Raw genomic sequence first — 16,742 nt, 5'->3', positions numbered from 1 at the left:
AGCAAGTCCAGGACAGCCAGGGCTACATAGAGAGACCCTGTCTCAAAAAAAAAAAGACATAAATAAATCCTGAAATAAAGGTCCAGACTTAGGGACACATGTCTTTAATTCCAGGAGTCAGATGAAGATTGGTCTCCATGGAGTTGGAGGCAGCCTGGTATACAGAGTTCCAGACCAGCCAGGCCAGGCAGTGGGGGGAAGAAGAAGTGGGAGGGGAGGAAAGGGAGGAATGAAGGGAGGAGGGAAGGATGGAAGGAAGGAAGGAATGGAGGGAGGGAAGAAAGGGAGAGGGAAGGAAGGAGGGAGGGAGGAAAGGAGGAAGGCTGTGTAGCCAGAGGTGATGTGAGCTCTTGGGGGAAGAGATTCCATACCCTGAGGCCAGGGAGTACAGCAATGTGGTGGAGAGCCAAGGTCTCCAGGGCTGACAGAACTCTGCTTTCTCCAGACCCTGGAGTCATCCATCTAGGGCCTCCTCAGCATGTGAGGAGGAGCCACCCACACTAGGACCGGGGCTCCTTAAACAAAGTAACATGTCTTGGACATAGTGATACTCACTTAATAAAATATATACTTTAAATATTCAAACTGTATGAGCAGGGACAGCAGAGAAACCAGCAAAATAGCATCTGGTCCATTATTACAGTGAGTAATTTTTTATGGATGAGAGAGGAAAAATGTTCAGAGGCACATGGAAGAATTCAGATCAGAGAGAAAAAGAAGCAGACTTGATATGACCAAGACTGTCTCAAAGAAAATAGAGAATATTAGGAGAAAAGTAGAGGTAGCTTAGATAGAGACAAAGTATGCTTTCATCAATGCACAGGCTGTACCTAGGGCCCCCCTCACTTAAGTAGCGGGTGTGCAGCTTGGGCAACATGTGGGTCCCTTAACAATTGGACTGAGAGCTTTCACTGACTCTGATGCTTGCCCTTAATTCCCTTCCCCTTAGCGAGATGCTCTTAGTCCTGCCTCATGTAATATGTCAGGGTGGGTTGGTGCACATAGTGAGCCTCTTTGAAGAGAATGAGGTCATGGGGGAGTGAATAATGATGGTAGGACTGTGAGGAGAGAAGGGATGGGGGCCTGTGATGAAGGTATGAAATTAATTAATTAATTGGTGGAAAGAAAGACAGGGTAATTTCTAGAATATTTAGAAAATTGTGATAGTGCAGAAAGAGATGAGGCTGTTTGGGAAGGCACAGGAATCTAGATGGGTGTTTTGAGGTGTGTAACAAGTACATTTACTCCCCCTTCAGGCAACCTGGAAGCCACCATGGGTGTTAATATCCTGATAGGAGCCACAGGTCAGTAGAGAGCAGTATGTTCCTTTTGTCACAGCAAGAAAAATGGTTATTTTGCTGGACAAGGACTATTTCACTAATTCTGGATGAATACTGTTTTTGGTATATGTATTTATTTGTTTGTCTGTTTTTGTTGTTGTTTGTTTCTAATCACCAGAATTCCTTTGATACTGCATGTTGAGCATTTTTGGATAATTGCACTTCGTGGGACCTAACAAGTTTAAACTTGTTTTTTAAATTATTTAAATTAAATAGTGTAATCAGGAGAGCCTGATTAAACTATTCCCACCTATTATGTCCTTTTAAAAAGTAATGGGTTTAGTTATCACATGCCACTTTAGAGATTTCCTTATGATGTGTTTTTATTTCCCATACTCAAATGTGTCATATTTTTAAAATTATAATTATTTGGCAGAACATCTTTATGAAGAATCTCACAGTCTGGTAGAATTTTGCTATCTTAAAGAGAACTGTATAATTAAATGTATTAATGAAATTATACACTTTGCAGAAGTCTAAAATCATTACTATCACCAAATACAATCACCATACAGACAGGTAATTCTAATTTTGAATGGTTTGTTCATGGTTGTTATATGTCCAAAGTATACTACATATTTTATTACTAAATGTACAGAGCATCTCCCATGTTTCAGTTACAATTCTTTGTGTATCTAGGACTAATATATAAAATTTACTGTATACTCATAAGCATGTGTACTCCTCTCCTTCAAGCTTTCTGACTTCTTTGTGCATGAAGCTTTCTGACCATATCTCAATAAAGCGCATTCATCTTTCAAGTATTCTATGATTTTTGCATGTATTAGACTCTAAGTTTCAGAGTTTTAATGATTTTGCATGCTGCCTTTTTTTACCTGGGCCTTTAACAGGTTAAAAAATTAGGAATTAATAATCTTTGGAGATGAATATAAATTTCCCGATATTTTTACATTACTGTCTTTTAAATATTATTATTATTATTATTTATTTCAAGTTATTCAAATTATATTGTGGCTGTGGCCCTCTCCCTCATCTCAGATCCCACCCTCTTTCCCTCTTCTCCCCCTGCACCCTTCCCCTAGTCCACTGTTAGGGAAGGTTGTCCTCCCCTTTTATTTGACCCTGTACAAGTATTCCCCCTATTTGACCCTATATAAGTATTCCTCCTATTGTTGTGCTGATAGCATTATAGTTATCTATCCTTCTATCTAACATCTATTCTTTGTCTATTGTCTATATCATATATCTATTACACACGCATACACACACACAGTTTTGAATATTTCTTCAAAACACATGTGGCTCAATTTTTTTTTTTTAAATCAATGTCTTAAAGTCAAAATTTGAAATGCATGCGTCACTTTGTCAGTTATGGCCTGAGCCTTGGAATGTTGACATCACAGTGGTTTCTCCCCCTGACTACTACAGAATGTTTACACTTCAGGGGTTTGTCTACAAACTGCTGTAGCCATTTTGGTTAGTGCCAGGAAAGAAAAGGATAATTTTTTGCCCAGTGAAAGGTTCTCCATTCCAGGCTCCGATGTAAAGGTATTTTAAAATGCTCATTATGATTTTCATGCTAGACTAATGGTCTCAGGAAGTGTTCTGTCTTGAGTTCTCTAGAACCTGTGAGCTAATTCTTAACAGTTTTTTTTTTTTCATGAAAAGCTACTCCTGTTAGCAATAATCAGTACCATTCCCCCAAAGAAACAAAGTTATCATGACAGAGAGTAATGCTTTGAGTTATTACAAGGAATGATAGCCATGTACCTTCAAAACTATATGCCCAAGATATGAGAGATTATTTTCTCTTCATCTAGTTGTATTACCCATTGTGCCAACAAAGTTTTGTTGGAAACTGCTCAAATTTCAGCCCCAAATTCAACAACCTTCTAGTTTCAAACATATATTTCTCAATATGTGAACATTGATTCTACTAGATAGGAATGACTTTCCAGACATACTCATTTAATTTCAATTTTATAATGAAATTGCATTGGCAATATTTTATAAAATACCTTTACATTATTGCCAGATGCATTTGATGACAACCTTGGCTGATGTCTCTCTTTGACTGTTCAATTCACAGGGATATTTAATCCTTCCCAAGTAAAAACTATGGCTTGTCAGTACATATTCCTTGAATGAAATGAAATGACTTAGGCATAGTAATATTCACTTAATAAAATATATATGTTAAATATTCCAACTGTATGAGCAGGAACAACAGAGAAACCATTAAAATTGTAGCCACTCCATTATTACAGGGAATAATTTTATTATGGGTCAGAGAGGAAAAATGTTCAGAGGCACCTGGAAGAGTTCATAGCACAGAGAAAAAGAAGCAGACGTGATATGACCAAGACTGTCTAGAAGAGAATGGAGAATATTAGGAGAAAAGTAAAGATAGCTTAGACAGAGACAAACTATGCTTTCATAAATGTACAGGCTGGACTTAGGTCCACCTACACATATGTAACAGATGTGCATCTTGGTCAGCATGTGGGACCCCTAACATTGAACTGAAGGCTATCTCTGACTCTGTTGCTTGCCCTTAGTTTCCTTTCCCCTAGCTGGGCTGTCTTGCCTGTCCTTAGTGAGAGAGGAAGTCCTACCTCATGTAATGTGTCAGGGTGGGTTGTTACACACAGTGAGCCTCTCTGAAGAGAAGGAGGGAATGGGGGAGGGAAGAATGATGGTGGGACTGTGAAGAGAGAAGGGACGGGGCCTGGGATGAAGATATGAAATTTATAAATAAATTAATTTGTGTAAAAAAAAATCAGGGTATTTCTAGACTATGCAGAAAATTAGGATAGTGCAGAAAGAGATGAGGCTCTTTGGGAAGGCACAGGAATCTAGACGTGTGTTTTGAGATATATAACAAGTCCATTTACTTCCCCTTCAAGGAACCTGGAGGCCACCATGGGTGTTGATATCCTCATAGGAGCTACAGGTCAATAGAGTGCGATTTGTCCCTTTTGTTGGAGCAAGGAAAATGGCTATTTTGCTGGACCAGAACTTTTGCACAAATTCTTGATGAATGCTATTTTTGGTATGTGTGTTTATTTGTTTGTTTTTTGCTTGTTTCTTTCTAATCACCAGAATTCCTTTGAAAATGCATGTTGAGTAGGTCCAGGACTGGCATGTTTGGATAATTGCACTCCCTGGGACCTAAATAGTTTATGCTATTAGGAAAGCCCGATTACTTTCTTTACACGTATTTATTACTATTTTGAAAATAATGGGGTTGGTTACCACGTGACACTATAGAGATTTCCTTCTGATGTGTTTTTATTTCCCATACTCAAATGTGTTATATTTTTAAAATCATAATTATTCAGCAGAATATCTTCATGAAGAACCTAACAGTCTGGTAGAGTTTTGCTATCTTAATTAGAAGTATATAATTACACATATTAATGAAATTGCACACTGTGCAGAAGGCAAAGATTATTACTGTCACCGAAATACAATCATTTTAAAGACAGGCATTCTAATTTTGAATGATTTGTCCATGACCATTATATGTCCAGTGTATACTACATTTCTTTATTATGAAACTTACAGAGTATCTCTCATGTTTCAGTCACAATTCTTTGTTTCAACAGACTTTCATTGTTTCTGACATATTTTACGTTCTTTGAAACCTAAATCTCAATATTTTGATACAGGTTCAGACTAGACAAGAACTGTTTTCCAAACATGCTCTTTTACTTTCAATTCTGTTATCATGAAATGGAATTGGTACTATTTTTAACATAACCCTTTACATTACATACGTTTCATTTATGTGTGTATTGAAGACCATTGGCTGCTATCTTTCTTTTCATACTTTCATTCATTTCATTAAGTGTTTTCTAACTAAAAGCTATACATTCCTTGTTTTTAGCAGAGTAATAGTCACTTAAGTACAGATACATTTTAAATGTTCAATTTAAATGATCTGGATAACAGGAAAGAAAAACACCAAATCTTAGATGATTATAGGAAAGAATTTTGTTATGGATAAAAGATGAAAAATGTTCAGAGGATTCTAGAAAACTTCAGACCTGGGGGGAGAAAAAAAAATTTCATGTGACCAAGCTGTCTATGAGAAAAGAAACAATATTAAGACAGGAAAGTGGAGATAGCTCAGACAAGTAAAGAAACTGTCTTTATAAAATATTTTGCTTGAATATTTTGGGAGTTAGCAGAGTGTAGGCTTGTTTGGGAAGTAACAGGAATACAGGTGTGGGTTCTGAGATGTATAATAAGTACTTTTACTTCCCCTTCAGTTGACCTGGAGGCCAGCATTGGTGGCTGATATCCTGATATCACAGGTTGGTGGAGTGCCATATGTCGCTTTTGCCAGAGGCAAGGAAAATGACTTCTCTTGCAAATTGAGTCCATGTTTTAAAACTATGCACCCTTTGAAATTTAGTATGAATATCAGTCTTGTAATTATCCACTGAATATCTGTTCTGTTAGGTTGAGACCTGTCCCAGGAGAATCCATATTTACCTACATGGAAGCCTATGAGGAGTTCACCAACGATGGAATATACTGGACCTTGCTATGCCAAGGCTCCAGGAAACTCAGAAGAGACAGAACAAGGAAAAAAAAGAAAAACTACATCTCTCCTTGTTTAATGATGTTTTGGTTGTGACTAATAACCTATGAGTATGTCCCTCATGCCTGCCATAGTATTAGAGGCTACACTTTGATTAGGCTTTACTGTACAAAAATAAAATAGTTTTTTGTTCTGTTTTGCTTTATAATTACTTCATTATTTCCCTATTTTCTTATTACACATCCTCCCATGTTTCCTTACTTGGTCTCTTTTCAAATCATAGCTTCTTTTTTAATTAATAATTGTTACACAGATATATATGTGTTAAGGTACGTATATGTGTGTCGATATATATATATGTATTCGTAACTACATAATCAGCTCAGTCAGTATAATATTAATTGTATATATATTTTTCAGGACTGACCATTTGGTATTGATAGCCAATTAGTCTGCTATTCCTATGAGAGGTATTTCTCTTACTCTCAAAATTGCACAGCGGCACAGACTTTTTGAAGTAGAGTTGAAGCTTAGTGGACTTTCTTCTGTACACATTTTCACTTTGTTATCACAAATGTTTCAGTCATATTTTAAAAAATGAATTATTTAAAGTGTGATTCTGCTGTTTGAATTGAGAAAAAAATAGCAAAAATCATGAAAAGGAGAGAGATATCAGCAATTATAGTTATTTTGAAGCTGACTTATGAGTATTGGAAGTTTGTGGACTACACTAAGATTTTTCTCAAAAACTGTTTAAAATATGAACGATAAAATCACTGGTTATATTGGTTGCTCAAAGGGGATCATATATGTAAGCCTCTGAACTCATAACTTCCAAATTAGTGTGAAGAGATGAGAAGCAGACACTATCCCTACACTCATCAGGGGAACTGCTGGTACCAAGTAGGCCCTGCTTGGTGATCCTGCAGATGCTAAGGACTGCTGTGATTGGAGCATAGAGGTGTTTTTAGGACCACATCACATATAATCTCTAGGGGCCATGATCATAGCCTTCATATTATTCTGAGAGAAATAAAATTGGTCCTGACCTCATCAAGTACATATTTTAAGGAGTATTCTTATAAGTATGTAAATAGATTTTAGGACAGACATCAATAAAACAGTCTCAGTTTGGGGCGTAAATTTTCCAGTTATTGAGTAATATTCCTGAAGATCCATTTCATAAATTGTGAAAAAAATGAAAGGAGAGAGTTCTTCTATACATTATAGAGACAACCAAATGCATACATTTTTCTCTCAACCCTGAGAGAAAACTCAACCCTCAACATTTTTCTCTCACTGTAAGCTCCCACCCTAGAAAAGGGTGACTTAGTGTCTGACCAGTGTAGGCCTAAACTAAGTGAATGGCCCAACTGTCTGTCCATCTTTGTCATTTCTCCTCAGCTCCACTTTAGTCCACAATTGGAAATCCTAATTTTATTTTGAAAGATAGTAATCAACTCATTTAAAATAAAAAAAAAAAATACTGATCATTTTCCATCAATGTGTTTGTGAAACTGGTGAATTTCACTTTGACTTTTGAAGATAATGGAAACTAAAAAATGTTTGATTTTCTTAAAAGAAAATCTATTTTGTTCCTCTTTGAAAAATCTTTTGTTCCTCTGTGGTTGAATTGGAATAGTAATTAAAAATGTTTTGAGATTATCATTTATATTATAAAAAGAGGATTATCAAGCTTATGGGATGGTTATCATTTTTCCATTTTCAATGTAGATTATTTCTAATGAGAAATATTAGAATTAGAAGTTACAGGTTTCATGAAGCATTACTTCCCAATTTTGGTTCATATATGTATATGTATATGTACGTATATATATTATGTATATACATATATGTATATATACATTCATACATATATGCATAAATTCACAAGTCTTGAGGGTGGAAAGCAAATATGAATATTTCATATATTTGAGGTGTTTGTGTGTATATGTGTATCCTGAAGTACATGTTACATGATATGCTTGTATTTTCACTATAGGATGTTATGTTAGATGGGTGGGAAATCTTTATTTCTTCACATTTTGGATTTTAGAAATATTTACGTGTAGGATTTTTGAATCAGGTTTATACTTGTGACCTAATTTCTCCTGAATCTGAGAGAGTCAGAGTCATTATCTTCAGTCCACCAGTATCCAATGAAGAATTCCAAATTCAGGTTTACATAACAAATGCCCCAGAAAATTCTCAGTCTGTCATAAAAATAATGCAAAAGAATCACAAATGTGGGAAGGAGAACTCTCAGGAGATAGGAGAAAGTGAGAAAAATTAATCAGAACACATTACATATGTGTATGAAATTCTTAACCAACTTCATATAAAAAGTGTAAAGAAAGAATGAGACTTAGGCTCCCACGTAATTGTTTTTCAAGGACAGTTTTGATAACATCAGAATGCTTGATAAGATGCCATTTGTAATCAATGGATGAGGTTATTGGAAAAAAGAATCCTCTGTGTTACTTGCACATCGTGGGTTCACTGAAGGAGCAACAGCAGTAGGCTGGCATGACTAAGTAAATTGTCCTTTACTTAGTACAGGGTAAAGGACAATGGAATGTGAATATTATGTCAGACAGTATTTCTATAGTATTTATTTTGAAAAGGTTATCAAAATTATTTAATAAAAAATCTTAACCAATTTTAATATGAAATTATGGAAATAAACAATGCAAAAAAGGTTAGTATTTAATTAAATGGGGGGGAGAAATATTGAGATAGCTTTTAAAAATGCTATGCCTTTAAAATCCATAGTATACCTATACTACAAAACACTCACTAATCAGAAAAAGACCAGTCTACGGGTATTTGTGACCATCAAAAAGTGTGTACTCAGTGACTTCCTTCAACACTAACTTTGTTGTTGTCTGTGTACCATGGCATAAGCTGTGCCTTGATCATAGAGACTTATGAGTCCTCCTCTGCTTTGGGACAGGAAGAACTGGGTCTTACTACAAGCAATTCCAACTATAATGAAAAGCAAATTAACAAATACTTGATTCTCCTTCTAGGGGAAGAAAGGTTTAAAATAAGAGTCCATTTCACTGAGTTACTTAGGGATAGATGACTTTGTGGACATATTCAGGACAGACAGCAGCTCTGCTGGCAAGTCCATTCACCTGTTCTGTCCCAAGAAACATCTTGTTGCCACTTTTTGATAAGACCTACAGCTTGGACCTGTGTTCAGAAAAAGGATGGCTGTAGAAATTGTGGGTCAGAATAATGCTAACTCACATAGAAAATATAAATCTCTTCACCAGAATATTTACTAAATAAGAATTTATTAGTGTAATTGTATGCAAGCTACCAACTCAAGTTTTCCACTTCTATGAATACTGAGTATGTCTGTACACACATTTCTATATATAAGTACGTTCCTTAAGATTTTGATCTGTGATATTCATCAGGACTCCACAAAATCCTTGGGGTGAAAATGAAGTGCATTGTGTCATATGAAGAACGTGACAGGACCAGGCCTTACCTCATTCTTCACATTCCTCACTGCAAAATGACCTGGTATTTTCTGTGTTTTTAAAGTATACAAATTGATCTCTCCTCAGTGATATTGTGTAGTATAATTGATTTTGAAAAAACTACCTCCTATACCCTCAAGTTAATTTCCTAAAAGTTGTATTTGATTGTACACATAAAAATAATTACCCTTAGACTACAAAAGGTCTTAAATGTCTGTGCAGCAGAATATCACTGGTGTCTATATTCAACAGATGAGGACCAGTGTCATTATACCTTCGGAATCACTGATTTGTGCACTGCAGGTAAATTTCAAATTCACATTCTGATCTTTCAAGAGAAGATGTGATCATGGTATACTGAGAATATCTTGAATATGAAGGTTGGAATCACAGGGATTATGTAGTGTAAACCTTCTGTTCCATGCAAGTATACACCAGAATTCATGTCTTTTCCACATTAAAGTTTCATCACAGGCAACCCCCTTCATTCCTCTGTCCATATATCTAGTCTCATCACAGAGTTGACTTAATTAACATAAGTGCTTGCAAGTGTATAAACTTCTGGGTTCTGTGACTTTACTCTTTACCTGGAAAAGCATTTCCATACACTTGAATAAGAAGATCATCTTTGTGTTGTTCTCTCAATATTTTCTGTCATTTTGTAATATATCTGAAGATTTTCTATGTTAATTTTTGGTGTTTCTCCCATCTAGAATATGAGAAGATACTGTGTCTAGAGATATATGAAGTATTTACTGACATTTCCATTAAACTTTTCTTTTTATGACTGAGTGAAATTTGGAAGTCAAATTGACACTAAGTGCACATTCAATTAAATATGCACCAGGCATTTTCAATAATGCATATAACCAAATTCATTTGATGTTTCTATCTATGCCACCTTTTAATTTGGTGATATTAGATGTATTATCTGTTTACACATGCATATTGAGGGCCACAAACATAATCCACCCTTCTGATAAGAATGGTTTCAGGCAGAATATAAAGTGGGTGAGCAGTTAATAGTGGAAACATGAAAGGTGAGAGTCTCTTGTCAAGAATCAGTCACAGAATTTCATTATGGATATGCAGCTCCATTTATGTATGTAGAACCATGGCAAAAGAGAAGTAAAATGTATCTGAATGTTCCTGGCAACAAGGATTGCAATTTTCAGAAATTTGAAATAACTCACATTTTAGCTTATGAATGAAAAACAATACCTGGCATAGGTCTATAAAATAGTAGAATTAAGAAGAGTGGAATGAGTCTTTCAGAGGCCCTGTGTGGTAGGATTCTTTCCTGTTCCCTGTTTTCTCCCTCTTCCAATGTCTGTCCCATTTGCATTTGTGAATGAGAATTGAGCATCTTACCCAGGGTCATCCTTCTTACTTAGCTTCTTTAGGTATACAGATTTTAGTATGTTTACCCTATATATTATGTCTAATATCCACTTACAAGTGAGTATATACTATGTGTATCTTTCTACTTCTGGGATAACTTAGGATGATCTTTCCTAGTTCCTACTATTTGCCTACAAATTTCATGATATCCTTGTTTTTATTGCTGAGTAGTAGTCCATTGTGTAAATGTACCACAATTTCTGTATCCATTCCTCAATTGAGGAACATCTTGGTTCTTTGGAGATTCTGTCTATTATGAATAAAGTTGCTATGGACATGGTTGAGCAAATTTCCTTGTATATTTGAGGATATTTTGGATATATGCCTAGGAGTTGTAAAGCTGGATCTTGCGAAGGAGATGCTGAGACTCATAGCCAAACTTTGGGCAAAGTGCATGGAACCTTATGAAAGAAGGGGGAGACCTGGAGCGGGACAGGAGCTCCACAAGGAGAGCAACAGAACCAAAAAATCTGGGCCCAGGTATCTTTTCTGAGACTGATTCTCCAAGGAAGGACCGTATGTGCAGATAGTCTAGAATCGCTGCACAGATGTAGCCCATGGCAGCTCAGTGTCCAAGTGGGTTCCCTAGTATGTAGAACAGGAGCTGTCCCTGAGATGAACTCAGTGGCTGGCTCTTTGTTCAGCTCCCTCTGAGGGGTTGTGGGCAGCCTTATGAAGCCACAGAGGAAGACAATGCAGCCAATCCTGATGAGACCTGATAGGCTGGAGTCAGATGGAAGGGCAGGAGTTCCTTCTCTATCACTGGACTCTGGAAAGTGTAGGGGAAGAGAAGAAGGAGGGAGGGCATGATTGGGAGGAGAGAAGGGAGAAATTACAAGTATACAAAGTGAATAAGTTATAAAGTAAATTAAAAAAGATTGTAGAAAAGAATAGCGCAATGGGTAAGGGTTGTACTTTGGATAAAAAAAATGTTCATCAACAAAATAATGTTGATGTGATAAGACCTTTTGAATATATCCAATATAACTGTTGTCTAACTCATTCAACATAATACTTTTCACTTTATGAAATCTTAGTGTGCCACATTCATCTTAAACCATTTTATATTTGAGTGTTACATGCTACAATTAAATACAGGTGGGCTCATTATTAATTAGCACCAAAGGAATTGATCTTATGTTTCACCCAAAATACGTGAAACATTTGATCATGTGAAGGTATAGGGGAATATGTGTTTGGTTTTGTTTTTTGTTTTTTGTTTTTTTGTTTTTTTGCATATATTCATTGTACTCACTCACTTAAAGAAAAATTGAGTGAAACCACATTGTGTGTTTAGCTTGAAAGATCTTGCTGGGACAGATAAGCTGTGGAAAAAGAGTAAAAGTGTGGTCTGAACTGGCCTTCTGGGTCTTGTTCCATCCACCAAGGTGTATGTATGTCCGGTGGTTTGGACCACACTCTTTGGAATTTGTTTCATCTGAAAAGATGTATGTGTATGTATGTATGTATGTAAGGTTAAGGTTGGGATGGAGCTTGCTCTTTTGTGTTTGTTCCATCCATCATGATGTATGCATATGTAGGTAAGGTGGTTTGGTGCTTGCTCTTTGGAGTTTGTTCCATCCACCTATATGTATGTATATAAGGTGGTTTGGAACTTACTCTTGCAAACAAACAAAAAATCATTTGAGTGCTTTATCATATCCCAGAAGAGAGCCTCAGATGCCAGTGTAGATAGTTGTAAGCTGCCTTTGTGGGTGCTGGGAAATGAACTCAGGACCTCTGGAAGAGCAGCTGGTGTTCTTAACCACTGAGCCATCTCTGCAGCCCCCAAGTGCTTATCTCTTATACTGCTCAGAATGCCCTGCCTCGGGAATACCACTGCCCACTAGGGCCTAGGTCTTCCTTTATCAATTAACAATCGCCATTTCTGAATTTCAGTAACCTGATAATTACTAACTGACCATCTTCACACCTAATGGACTAGCTTTGATAGCTCAGCATGGCCAAATTCCATGTTGTATGATTGGCTTTCCTTTGTGATCCCGTGGCTGGGAGCTGCAGCCCTGGCCAGTGTCGCAGGAAGGAGGGTCATCTGCCACTTCCTTTGTGGCTAGATTGTAATTGTTGGTTCCGCCATATGTGTGCACTTTGATCTCTAGTATATACATTATAATGTCTCTCTGTCTCCCTCTCTTCCTCCCTCTCTATCTCTCTATTTTTAATTTTTTTTAAAGACATGGTTTCTCTATGTAGCTCTGGCTATCCTGGAACGCCTCTATAGACCAGGCTGGCATCAAACTCAGACATCCACCTGCCTCTGTTTTCCAAGTGCTGGGGTCAAAGGTGTGTGCCCCCTCTACCAAGCTCCATGTGGTTCTCAAAGTTTCCTTCAGAAAGTTATTCTCAAAGACCCTCCATGGTTCTTCAGACTGTCCACTGAAGGGATGTATAGTTGCTGTACAGATCTGTTGGGGATGAAACCAGTGGTGGCCAGTGCCTTCACCATGTGGCTTCACCTTCTTCTAAACCCATTTTAATTGTTACCTTGAGACATAGGAATCTCATCTGAGAGGAAATCTTCCATGGGGCAATTAACTAGATTTTATTGGCCTTGGGGAATATCTATGGAAAATTGTCTTGGTTACTGACTGATTCAGGAGTACCCAGCCAATTTCGGGTGGCACTGTGGCAACTCTAGTCATCTTGGGCAGTATAAGAAGGCTAGGTAAGTGTGAGCCTGTGAGCAAGCAAGCCACCAAGCACGGTTGTTATTACATGGGTCCTTTCATGATTTCTCTCATAGATGGATTGTGACCTGGAAGTGTTAAGTCAAATCATTTTCTCTGCCAGTTGCTTCTGGGTAGAAAGTTTTATCAGCACAGCCACAAAGTGAAACCAGAACAGCACCCTCCTTGGGAAGAGCTAATGAGGAGTATCAGTCTCATAAAAAGATCCCTAGGCCCAGATTTCTTGGTTATGTTGCTCTCCTTGTAGAGCTCCAGACCCTTCTAAGTCTTTCTATCTCCCCCTTCTTCATAAGTTTCCCTCCACTCTGCCCTAACTTTGCTATGAGTCTTAGCATCCACTTTGATACCCTTCAGGGTAGAGTCTTTCAGAGGCTCTCTGTCTTGTTCATTATTTTCACCTTCTTCCAATATCCATCTTCTTTGCCTTTCTGAATGAAGATTGAGCATCTTACCCAGGGGCCTCCTTTTTACTTAGCTTCCTTAGGTGTACAGATTTTAGTACGATTATCCTATATTATATGTCTAATATCCACTTATAATTGAGCCTATACCATGCATGTCTTTCTTTGTCTAGGATAACTCACTAAGAATGATTTTTTTTTCTAGTTCCCACACATTGTCTGTAAATTTCATGATTTCCTTATTTTTAATTGCTGGGTAGTATTACATTGTGTAAATGTACCACTATTTCTGTATCCATTCCTCAGTTGAGGGTCATCTGGGTTATTTATGATTTTGTCTGACATGAACTCAGTGACTGGCTCTTTGATCACCTCCCTGTGAGGGGGAAATAGCCTGAACAGGCCACAGAGGAAGACTATGAAAGACAGTCCTGATGAGATCTAATAGTTTAAGGTCAGATGGGAGGGGGGATAGGTCTTTCACTATCAGTGGACTGGGGAAGGGTCATGGGAGGAAGGGAGGGAATTGGGAGGACATGAGGGGAGGGCTACAGCTGGGATACAAAATGAATAAATTGTAATAAATAAAAGTTATATTTAAAAAGAAATGACAGTAGTTGGATTTATCCATTATGAAAACCTGTATGCAATGAAATATAATTGTACACACCAAAAGAACTGATGAAGAAGGGCAGACTGTCTTACAGCTGATGTTGGAGGTTCCTGAACGCTAATTAGCCTGCCATTTTCCTCCCAAGAGTGGCCTGGAGTTCACGGAGGGAACTTTAAACTGAAGAATGAGAGAGGGCAGGAGGTGAGGAAATGGTCAGTCAGTACAGTCCCACTGAGCCCCAAAATATCCCCACTGATATCCAATTAGATCAGCACTTCCTCCTAAAATTCTCCCAGCAGGCAGAGTGCATGGAGAAATGAAAGGGTCATGTTAGGAGATCTAGACATGGTTCAGTTGATTGAGAATGTCTGAGTCCCACCCTCACCACTGCTTGAACTAGGGTGTGGTGCTGCACACCTGGAATCTCAGCACCCAGGAGGTAGAGCCAAGAGGATCAGAAGATCAAGATCATTTTAGTTTATATATAATTTTTAAAGACAATACAAATGGGAGACCCTGTCACATATTTACACAAAATCAACTTCTAGCCTCTCCTCTCTCTTTCTCTCCCTTTGTTTACAGATGAATGTAGGTGCTCTCAGAGCCAGAAGAGGGTGTCAGATCACTTGGATCTGGAGTTAGAAACAGTTGTGAGTAGTCCAACATGATTGCTGGAACTAAATTTAGTTCCCCTGGCAGAGGAGCAAGTCCTTTTAACTGCTGAGCCATCCCTCCAGTCCCTATTTTTAGCCTCTAATTTGTGACACTCATTTTCCTGTGGAATTTGTGAAAACATACTCCAGTCAAAACAGGCAACATGTAAGGGAACACTCATCAGAGTTCCGCAATAGAAGACATTTATGCCTCCGGCAGAATCTTACATCTTAACTTTGGTGATCAGGCATTCTATTGGGTATGTATCATGTGTGTGTGACATCTTAGTTACTTTTCTACTTCTGTGATTGAAGAGTTTAAATTAGCCTGGGTGACTCCATTTTGAAATGAGAAGCCATCTTGATCAGGAGCTGAACTCGGGTACCACAAAATATCACAGAATGTGCACTTGGCAGAAAACAAAGTTAACTCTCCTAGCAACAGCCTCCAGGAAATATCACAGAATAAATACTTGGTAGAAAACAGAGACCTTCTCCCCGGCAACAATCAATGAGAATTGGTTGGGCAAATTCTCCCCAATGTTCCAGATGTAGTTTAAAAGAATTCCAATTGTGATTATGTGCCTCAGCTAGAGGGTTACCTCGCTATGACTTTTACCCAATCCTGTAATGCGAAGGCATGAATCTCCCTGCTTGCTCTCATGAACATTCCCTGATTTCAGTTTTTTCCTTTAAAAACCCTGTTCACCCAGTGCTCGGGGTCCCCCTTCTCTACTGCTGCATCAGTTAGACTTCGGTCCCGAGTCTGATCGTTCTCATAAAGCTCTCTTCCTTTTGCATCATGTAGTCTCCTGGTGGTTTCTAAGGATCTTGTGATGCTGGCATAACACACACAGTCCTTCTTAGATAAAAGGTTTTATTGTTATGATTAAGAAATTTTATTTTTAGAAAACTGCCTCGCCTTCCTGTGTGTGACGTTGTGAGATCTGCTGGAAGTGGATTCAGAACAGTGGTAGGTGTTGGGAATTGAGCCTAGTACCATCCGGAGCAGCAGGCACCTCCAGCAGTTTGTTATGTAATTAAAAAAAAAAAAAAGCATTAATCACTGTCAAACAAAATCCCTACAACTGATCTGATACTGGGATTTTGGGGTGAAGAAAACTCAAGAGACCCTCCTGTCACTGCCTGCAGGAATGCTAGGATGACAGGCGTGTGCTGCCATACCCAGCCTTTATATATTTGGAAGAGATTTATTTCCTGTGTCTGACTCCTAATGACGTAATCAAATGTGCAGAGACCCAAGGATCCCTTCTCCAGCTCCCAGGCACTGGACATTTTATACTGTAGCAGCAGCTTCCAAGACATGGGGCGGGGCGATGACGTCACAAAGCAACTGTCCAATCGTGACCCAACGACAGAATGGCATGGCAGGGAGATTTGCAGGCACTTGGAGCAGGGGAATGGCTATGCAGGCTCTGAAAACTAGTAGCAGCAGCGTGAAGAGTCCCCCGTGCCTACTTCCTCCGTAAGGGAAGGTGAGGGACGCCGGCACGATTTGGTGGGAACAGCATGTCGGGCATTCTGGGATTTGTAGGCGTCCCCCGGCCCTGGTACATGCTGCTTAACGGGAGAGACACATAGATGGGACTGCAAACAATCCCAGA

This window comes from Meriones unguiculatus (assembly GCF_030254825.1).
Source record: "Meriones unguiculatus strain TT.TT164.6M chromosome 13 unlocalized genomic scaffold, Bangor_MerUng_6.1 Chr13_unordered_Scaffold_28, whole genome shotgun sequence".
Classification (NCBI taxonomy): Eukaryota; Metazoa; Chordata; class Mammalia; order Rodentia; family Muridae; genus Meriones; species Meriones unguiculatus.
This window is presented reverse-complemented; position numbering follows the sequence as displayed.